The sequence below is a fragment of the Euphorbia lathyris genome, chromosome 2 (genome assembly GCF_963576675.1).
Source record: "Euphorbia lathyris chromosome 2, ddEupLath1.1, whole genome shotgun sequence".
NCBI classification, from domain to species: Eukaryota; Viridiplantae; Streptophyta; class Magnoliopsida; order Malpighiales; family Euphorbiaceae; genus Euphorbia; species Euphorbia lathyris.
The window spans coordinates 58,525,851-58,536,402 of record NC_088911.1 but is presented as its reverse complement, the minus strand read 5'-3'; positions in this window follow the sequence as shown (position 1 = coordinate 58,536,402).

The following is a 10,552-nucleotide window of genomic DNA, read 5'->3' as shown; positions in this document are numbered from 1 at the left end:
CTAAACTGGCCGGAACAAATGCTGTAACTTTTAGATCAAATTTTGGTCGTGTAAAATTGTAAAATTTTTAGTGATGAATACTATTAAATTGTTTAATTTTTTATGATGAATACTATTAAATTGTTTAATTTTTTATGATGAATATGTAAAAAATTTCAATTTTTTTATGACGAAAAATATAAAATCGATACTAAAAAAAATATATTATTTTTCAGGAGTTCTTCGTAAATTTTAATGTTTTCGACTTGTAATTGTCCATTTTTAGACTTCGGATTGTCACACATCAATTATTTTCATAATTCCAATTATTGTTGTTCGGGTTTATGATTTTGAAGAGATAATTTTCAGTTTTTTTATCAAAATTATGAGAATGGCAAAAAAATCCAAATGGAGACGATATTTAGCAACCCACTATAATAAAACGTCAAATTCGCATTTAAAGTTGGTATCAACGGTCTTCATGTATCAACTCAATCTTTAAATGGCCAAATTAACTTACGATTAAATCGCCTTAAAAATATAATATATTTAATATCATGTTAAATGATATCACATACATAATATCAGCATTATCTTTATTACGGTCCAAGTTTAACGTAATAAAGGTCTAAACAACGTTTATTACGGTCCCTAGGCTGATCCCAGGCTAGGTCTTTGGTTTTTGTTTTTTCTTTTCCTTTCATGTTCCTACAAAAAAAAAACAGTCCGAATGTGTCCATAGCGGTCCAAACTCAACGAATAGCAGCCCGAAGCGACTAACGAAGTTTTGACCTCCAGACACAAAAGAATCTTCTAGAATCCTATGAGACACAGGATTCCTTCCAAGATTCGGACTCCTTAAGGGATTAGAAATCTTAACTCCATAAAGGTTCTTAGGGAGGTTACAACCTTAAACATAATCAAACACTATAAATAGACAGGTATGAGAACAAGGTTCGGTACGTTAACTATTATATCAAACTAGTTTATATCCTTCAATTTGATCCTAATCATAAACTGACTTAGGCATTAGAGTAGGTTTATCGGACTCCGGCCTCGTCTTACCTACATATTGTTTTGTAGGAACACTACGACGTCGGATCACCACCGCGAGTTGGACACGTAAGACAAATCAAGTAACAAGTTATCATTGGTGCGGTGAGCGTGGATTTCGGTTATCCACGATCTATCAGAATATTCAACGATGGTTCAATCCAGTCGCGTTCACTCGAAGATTCACCAAAATAATGATTAGGAAGTCAATCAACGGGTAGAGCGTTGGCCCCAGCTGCATCCTTAATACCAACTTCTAGCGGAAGAAATATCCTGAAAGTTCACCCAGAACCTAGTGGCCATGCAAAAGGAGATGGATGATGTAAAAGCAACACATGAATTAGAGATTGTTGATCTCTGACAACAGCTGCGGAAGGCGAAGGAGGACGAGCAGGAAAAACTCATCCAGGCGGAAGAATCTAGTAGGGAGTCCACCATGACCCCTGAGGTATATTCCTGAAGCCCGTCTCCTAAGAGAACATATTCCCGATCAAGAAGCCCACTAAAGCACTATGCGGAAAAGCCCTTTAGACGACGATTCAAAACCGTCACGTAAGAAATAAAACTGTCACGAGGCTCGTTGCCGTCTGATGGACCTTCAGACGACGGTTGGGTTCTGTCATGTGAAGGCACTTCATATGACATAAGCCTATTTGTAGGTTGTTATATTATACGCGTTACGACGACAGTTTATTTATTATTATCGTCGCCTACATGGTCCTTGCATGGCATCCTAATAATTAAAAACATCAAGGAGATATATGAAAAATTGGCATATTGGTATTTACGATGACAGCTTGTATAATAATTTCTGCCGTTGTAGCTTGTTTTAGATGGCATAAGTCGTAATCAATTATGTCAATGGATTTGTTTTCAGATGACAAATTGAATTATTTTTGTGTCTTCCTATTGTTGTTTAGATGATATTCTTTTTAATTAATTGTGGCTCTTTACTTTCATCTTCGAATGAATTTCTGGTTTTTACCTGAATAATGAAACATACTCAAATGAACATGGAATTTTGTATATCAATGATTTTAAATTAATTGGAGACCAATGCTCATAATTTGTTTACATTTGTATACATAAATTTTTGAATGTAATATCGAAAAAATAAGCAATACATATCTAATGGGAAACAAAATCGATCTTGATGTATCTACATATCTTAAAATCATTATTAGGCCTATAATCCACAAGTCTTGATATCTGAAAAATCAAAAGCATGTCATTAATACACTAACATCATTTCACAAATCCATAAACGCACCACCCTTTCCCCTTCCACGACCTTTCGCTTAGCCACTCTCAAACCAGTATAAATATTAAGCTTTTCACTCATTCAGTCCTACAACATTCTATACATTCAGACCCAGAAAACTTACACTGTATAATGGCTTTCCTTGGATGTGTCCAGGGTCTGGTCTTGTTGGACCGATGCATATTGTACCAGGAGAACCCAGGGTGGCTTATCGCCATCAAAGGTATTACTGACAATCCATATTTTCTTCTTTCTTCCGATTTCATCTTTCTACCTGTAATGATTCTTCTGATCTTTGATGCTAACAGGTCCTCTGGATGAAAATATATTACAATGGGTAGTCAAGATAAGAGGCCCCCCAATACACCCCCTACGAAAGGGGTGTATTTCAAATCTGAATCCGCTACCCTTTAGAGTTCCCAGCCAGACCTCCAATAGTAATAACAACTTATCTCATTAAGATATATGACCCTGCATGATATTGCACATATATATACACTAATCAAAATATCTTCCTATACTCAGTTTTACTTCAGGACTAGGATCTATTATCTTAATGGGGCTCCTCAAGGGATGATTTCTCTTCCCCAACTCCTTTCTCACCCTGCCTATTCCACTGTCACAGTTAGATTTTCCACAATTTATCTAGTTATTTGATAAACATTTAATCATGTTTGTGATCTAATTAGTCTATGCATTTTGTAGATGTTGTGGCATATATATGTACTGCTAATACAACCCCTCATTGACCCTTTAATAGCTACATGTTCAATCAACATCTAAAGTATAAGAGTATGTCTACAATTTCACGCATGACCCTTTACTACATGCTTCATATGCTCAATGAACATCAACATGGATACAATTTCACTCATGACCATTTACTACATGCTTCATACATGCTTAGTGAACATTTAAAGTATAAGAGCATGGCCAATCACATATACTCAATACCAATTTATTTGTTTAAAGAAAGTTCACAACCTTTTACTGCATGTTTAGCCAGTTTATACCAATTTATTTAGTTGCAGTATACTCATTCCAGTGAATGAAACATATATGGCTTCAACTTCATTCATGACCCTTTACATGGAGAAATCAGTTCATACCAATATAACTCACGTATATGTCAAGCAAACATACAAGTTTAGTCAGTTCATACCAATATAACTCACATATATGTCAAGCAAATATACAAGCTTAGTCAGTTCATACCGATTTATTTAGTTGCAGCATACTTATTCAAGTCAATCAAACAAATATGGCTACAACTTCACTCGTGACCTTTTACATGGCGAAATCAGTTCATACCAATATAACTCACATATATGTCAAGCAAATATACAAGCTTAGTCGGTTCATATACCAATATAACTCGTAGGATCATGCTTCATACACATACTCATGTCTGACTAAGGTATACAAATGAAATCAGTTTATAGCAATATAACTCACATGCAAGCTTCATACACATACCCAATTTAGTTGTAGCATACTTATTCAAGTCACACCAGAAGATATGTGACCCTTTATTAGTTGCAACATACTTATTCAAGTCAATGAAATAGATATTGTTGAAACACCTTTCCACATGATTTTGATTTGACAAAATTATTTAAGTAATTGATAAAAAATATTCTAGCACATTAGATTTAAATGCTTTGATTTAATTACACTAATGTGTTTGTTCAATGTTGAGTTTATTGATTTATAAGACATTAAGATATAAAGCCCATAAGTGCAAGTCAAGCCCAAGTCAACACATCAAGACCTCACGACCCAAGATTTCAAAACGCGGTCGTTTTGTACAAAGCACAAGCTCAGCATGAAGAAGGATCAAGAAGCCTTCTCTCAATTGCTTCAAGATGAAGCTGCTGAGTGTATCGACAAGAAGTACAAGACAGCGACAGACAAGAACCAACTTCTAGACGAAGTATTTCTACTTTGGGTAAAGTTCAGAAGGCGCATGCAGCTGTCTGGAAGACTTTGCCAAAAATGTCGAAACATTCTGTTTACCGGACGAAAAGCTGCCGAGCACTGCCGTGGACAGAAGATGCAAGAATCTCATTGGCCAACGACACTGAGCACGTACTGAGTGACAATGACAGGAAGTCGTTTCCCTCCAACGGTTATTTCGAAATTCGAAATTACCGGTGCTTGAAGTGTCACTATATAAAGGCCTCTCATTTGCTTCATTCGATGCAGATCTTCAATTAGTCGAAACGCTGACCAAATTCATACACGAAGTTCTGTGAGAAAAGCAAAGTAAAAACCTTACACCAATTTCCAAATTACTGTGTAAAAGTCTAGAGTGATTTCAATCATCTAAAGTGTCTTAGCAATTGTTGTTTAGGACAAACACTTTATCATTTCTAGAAGAATAGAAAGGAGAGGCTGAGTACTCGGTTATAGTACTCAGCGGTAGTTATAGGAGTGAGTAGAGGTATAGAGGAAGGTACTCTTGTATACTCAGCTTCTATTGTAAAAGGTTTCGTGATCTACCTTTAAAGAGCTCAATAGAGAATTCAAAAAGCTCGGAACGCGTTCCGGGGACTGGACGTAGGCGGAGAGGCCGAACCAGGATATGTCTGCTGAGTAACATATTTCTAACCCTTAAACTCATTTATATATTGCTTGCTATAAAACTGACTAAGTAACGAACTCACGCTGAGTTGAGTGTACTAAGAAGCTGAGTTCAGGAATAGACTCTAAGTGCTATCTCCTGACTCAAGTAAAGAAACAGACTTAGTCACTAGTTGACTAAGCTTGTGTCTTGAAACTGCTTAGCGCCGCTGTGTAAACCTTTTCTTAAGAAAAGAAGTCAGCCTTAACGGACAAAATTTTAAATAGTTTCTATCCCCCCCCCCCCCCTTGGAACTAACCTTGTCACGTTATAAGGGACCAACAGATATATCCTTTTATTATGCTTTATATATGATTATGCTTCATACACAACTATACGACTATGCTTCATACACAACCCTTCACTATATATTCATGTTTGGTTAAGTTATACAAGCGAAATTAGTTCATACCAATATAACCCACTATGATTCATACACAACCTTTCACTATATGACTATACATGCTTTATACATGCAAGTTCACTATATGACTATGCTTCATACACAACCTTTCACTATATATTCATGTTAGGTTAAGGTATACAAGCGAAATTAGTTCATACCAATACAAGCTTTATACACATACATATTCATACAAGCTTACATATAAGCTTCATGCACATACTTAATAAGATAACATTCAATCACATATATATACTCAATAAGTTAAAGAAATCTTCCCATGTTATAAGTATGAACTAATTGACCATCTCTTCAATCAACATTCCCATGTACATAAGCATTCTCTTGCAAATATTATTTTCAAATAAAACGGGAATCAGTTCATAATCCATATTGTTAATAATATTTGCAAATAAAAAGAGCAAGATTTACCTATCTCAACATCACCCACAACAGCATCACGAAGTATATTGTCCACTTGTAAAATAAAGACCCAAGCTTTTCATTAGTGAATCTCATAATGAATACAATAAAATCAGTGTATCTAAGCGAGAGATCTAACCTTCTCAACGGTAAGTCTGAAAATTAAGAGATCTTTATTCCAGCAACTGAAATCCATATTGGCAAGAGTAAACCGAATGAGGAAAAGATAGATTAAGGAACAAGGGAACTCTAATACATCGAGGAACAAAGTAAATATGGCTTACCATTACCATGTTTCGATCTCAGTCCCAGTGATTTGCATGTAGAAAGTAACCAGAGATAGCCAATGAGATGGGTGAGAGAGATGAAGCCTGAGCTGAAGGCGAAACCTAATTTAATCTTTAGGTTATGCTTTATATATGAGCTGAAATTCTAGTCAAATATTTTGAATGCCTTAAATTTGGGATCCATTTTAGTTGGCCGCGCAAGTGAAATTTTATTTGCCATTGTTTTTGTTTTCTGAATACCATAGCAGTCATTTATCACAAATGTCATCTGATGGTTAAGTAACTTTTGAATTAAACATGCGTATTCTTTGGATGACAGAATTGTGTCATCGGAAGGCCACATGTGAATTGAACTGGTTTACAGTTAAGCTTTCAGATGACATAATTTTAAATACTGTCACGAAAAACAATCAGATGACACGAAAACAAATGTTTGTCATGTATCTTGTGCCTTGTGAAAGAAAAAATGACATAGTGAGGTGTCATACAAAACCGAAAACCCTAAAGACAATGGAATAGATTGATCCCATGGGCGAAGCTAACGTTGTTCCCCGTCAAAGCCTCCAAGTAACCGCCACCGGAAGTTCGAACCTGAGAAGACGAAGGTGAAAGACGACACCCCCCTCATCAAAGAGGAAATATTGGAGTTCCTAAAAAAGAATACTCTGTGCAAATATGGTGGCTGTCATTCTCTGTGTCGTTTATTATATTTCTTGATCGAAAGTGAACTGATGAATCAGATAAGTAAACTACTTATCAGGGTATGGTCATTCACTTCTTCAGTTCCACTTATCAAGTGGTCGTTGATATCAACTCACTGTTAGGTGAGTGGTAATTCCTTCACTTCACTTACCCGCAACAACGTGTCCACCGATTCTTCCAATATATCCATATTTGGCATCCTATTACGGACTTGTTAGGCATATATCAAAGTGAACTAGATTTCACGTCAGTTACTATAATGAAATCAGACTTGGAGATAATAGAGTTCTACATATAGAAATATCAATTCCACGTCCACCATGAATTTTTCTAGAGTGGATCAATCCAGTCCTGTATTGAGCTACATCAATATGTACCTGCATCCATATTTGACTATACAAGTATTACAGTTGTATATTCAACACCACTACACAGATACTGGATGTATATACCTTTGGCTATATTTATTCCCACGAATAGAACATGTCTCAGACAAGTTTATGATTATCAATCAATGGATACTACATTCATGTTTACAACACAAGATATAAATACAATGAATTAACGCCTTTTATTCAAATAACACTTATACAATGTATTCAAACAATATAAATAATGTTTAATACATAGTCTAGAACCAATGCCTAAGAACTAGGGCACACCAACAATATAGGGTTGGCATCAAGGGTCCTCAAAGGAAGATATACCATATGTATGAGGCTATAAGAAACGAACACAGTTTTATACCTCGAGGCTTAATAAGCATTCATGAATACAAAGCGTGTTGGTTGGGTGTAAAGGGACCATGAAATCGTGTGCAAGTGTTGTGAAATATGAAGAAATAAATTAAGTATTGAAGTTTAAGCCATTTAACATTAGATTTTTCAGTGTTGTCTTATGAATTTTTCCCAGCAAAGTCCCTACTATGAGCACACGATACTTCCAATGAGGGGTGCAACAACACTGGAGGATCTATCCTCGAAAAAAGAAGTGTTATTGCATCACGAGCGTGACCCACATGTTTTAATGGCAATTATAGTAAAATGTGACATTGAACAACTTATAGCTGAATAGTACAGAGCCATCACCCGATCCACTAAATCGAAAAATTTGGTATAGTAAATAAAGCGCTCGACTACTATATCCTTCAGAGATAGGTTCGGGACACTCACTTAGTCATCTTTAATGTTAGATTAATTTCAACTTTTATACTTGTTTTACTTCGAGTAATACATTTGATTAATTAATGTGAATGTGAATATAATGGAAAACAATAAATAAATAAATTATATATTTACATCAAATGGGGTGAATGGAGGATACAAAATACCAAAATGGGATATACAACATAGGAGCAATCCTAAATATATACATATATCTATTAAACCTGCAAAACTAGAACAGTCAAAGTTGCGGGACTTTGGGTCCGTCTTCGGTGCTTTTTGGGATGTCGGACTCGGCATATATAAAACTCAAGTATGGACTCAAGAAAGATAGGGATGAAATATACAAAATGGGGAGCACTACGGAAAATATCGTGAAACGCAATTAATTCTAATTCAATAGCGGATTAACTCTTAGAAATATATTCGAGATGTCATAATAAATGTCAATACATTTATTTCGAATATAAAATATTCAAAATATATTTATTATGAAAACCAATCCCTAATTTCAATAATAAATGATTATTAATGATCAATGATTTACCGATTATTAGAAATATCTCTGAAATGTCCTGATAAATGCCAATCAACTCATTTTGATTATAAAATACTCAAAATAGCCAATTTAAACTTTATTATGAGAAGCTTATCCTTAACTTCAATAATCAATTTATCGTTAACCCGATTTAACAAATAACGATTAAAATGATGGATCTAATTGTTCATTGCTTTTTATCTTTTGTTCATTTTGGTAAAACTACCAAAATGAACAATAAATAAAACCACACACAACTAAGACAACATTTTATGAAATTTTGTTATTAACTCATTAGAATCCATAAGTTTCTTTTTATTTTGGAAAAATATTTTTTTTTGTTATTTTGTATTTTGAAAGTCTTACTCTTTTTATGATGCCAAAGTTAGAATAATAAATAAAAGAGAGAGCGAACATAATAATAAAGAGATATAGAATAATCTTTATTTTTTTTTTTTGGTAGGGACATGAAAAGGAAAAAAGAAACAAAGAGCGAGAAAGCCTAGCATGGGATTAGCCTAGAGAAACTAACCCCCACTACATCTTCCATAAGAAAAGAGTGAAGATAATTTGGAAGATAAGAAAATGTAGTGACGCCCATCATCCTCTCATGCCCAGCAATCTCCAAACGATCCGCTACCCGGTTCTGCTCTCTGAAGATGTGGCTGAAATTTATGAAATCAAAGGAAGAACAAAACCTTCTAATTCCTTTGATAAGATTATGGCTATTTGAACAAATAGCATTTTCCTCGGATACCATTTTGATAGCCTCAAGGTTATCAGATTCAACAATCAATTTTTTTAAACCCGGGCTCATGGCAAGCTTAAGGCCAGAGAAAATCCCTCAAAGCTCAGCTGAAAATGACGAACCCAAACCCAGATTCTGAGTAAACCTAGACACCCAGGCACCCGCATCATCCCTCAGGACACCTCCTACAGCAATCTTACCATCATTCAGACAAGATCCATCAGTATTTAATTTCACCACTCATTCCCTAGGCCTGGACCAACCAAGGAGGTGAATAGTCTTCTTCTGGATGGACCTAGCAAGAGAGTCTCCTTTGAAGCAATCAGTAATGTTTAATAATTTTTCCGAGAAGAACTCAGCTAGATTAGGAATAGAAACAGTTTTCCTTCCAAAGATCTCCTCATTCCTCCACTTCCAAATCTGGTGACAAATAATGGCAAAAAAAATATCATCATGCTCAAGGTTAGCCAACAACTCCCCACTAACACTATCAGTAAACCAGTCATGATCAGGGTGAGCCAAGAAATTAGACAGCAGGTGGTGAGGGAGAACTTTTCTCCACACCTCTTTACTTCTAGTATAGTCCCTAAGAGCATGGCAAATAGTTTCCATATGCCCTCTGCATCTGCTGCAAGCACCTGAATCCATCAGATGCCGTCTATTTCTATCCGAGTTAGTGAGCAACCTGTCCTTAACACCAAGCCACAGAAAGCTCCTAATACGGTAAGGAATTTTTAAAGCCCAAATGATTTTCCAAACTTCAGAATGAGGGCCCGTGCCATCTAGAATAATCTTTATGATTTTAGACTTTAAATATGTTTATATGATGCTAAAAGATTGTCTTACAATTCTAAATTTATTTATGAGCTCGTTGGTTCATCGAATCCACCTCTCATGAGTTGGTTTTGAATATGTATATTTGAGAATTAGCTCGGTCCAACCTATATATAAAATGATTGGATTTGATATTTGTCTTAAAAATCCGAACTCAACTCGATGATCCGCTCTTATATTGTATTCATTATATATATATAATTATCTCTATTTAATTTTTATTATTTTGTGAAATATTTATAGGTTACATAAAATTATCTTTATTGAGTTTTATTGTATTAATTAACTAAAATTAATTAGTTGTATTTGACCTTGTTTGGTAAAGAGCGTTTTGAGATAAAAAGAGCGGTTTTGACCAACTTTAGAGGTTTGACCACTGAAATTACTAATTGGAGTGTTTGGTGGATAGAGTTTTGGGATGAAAACGCTAATTTAGAAAAGGCTCTTAAAAGGAGCTTTTTCAATTAGCATTTTGCAATATTCAAATTAACGGACTTCTTTAACTCTAATAGATAGACTCATTCTTCTCCTGCGCCAA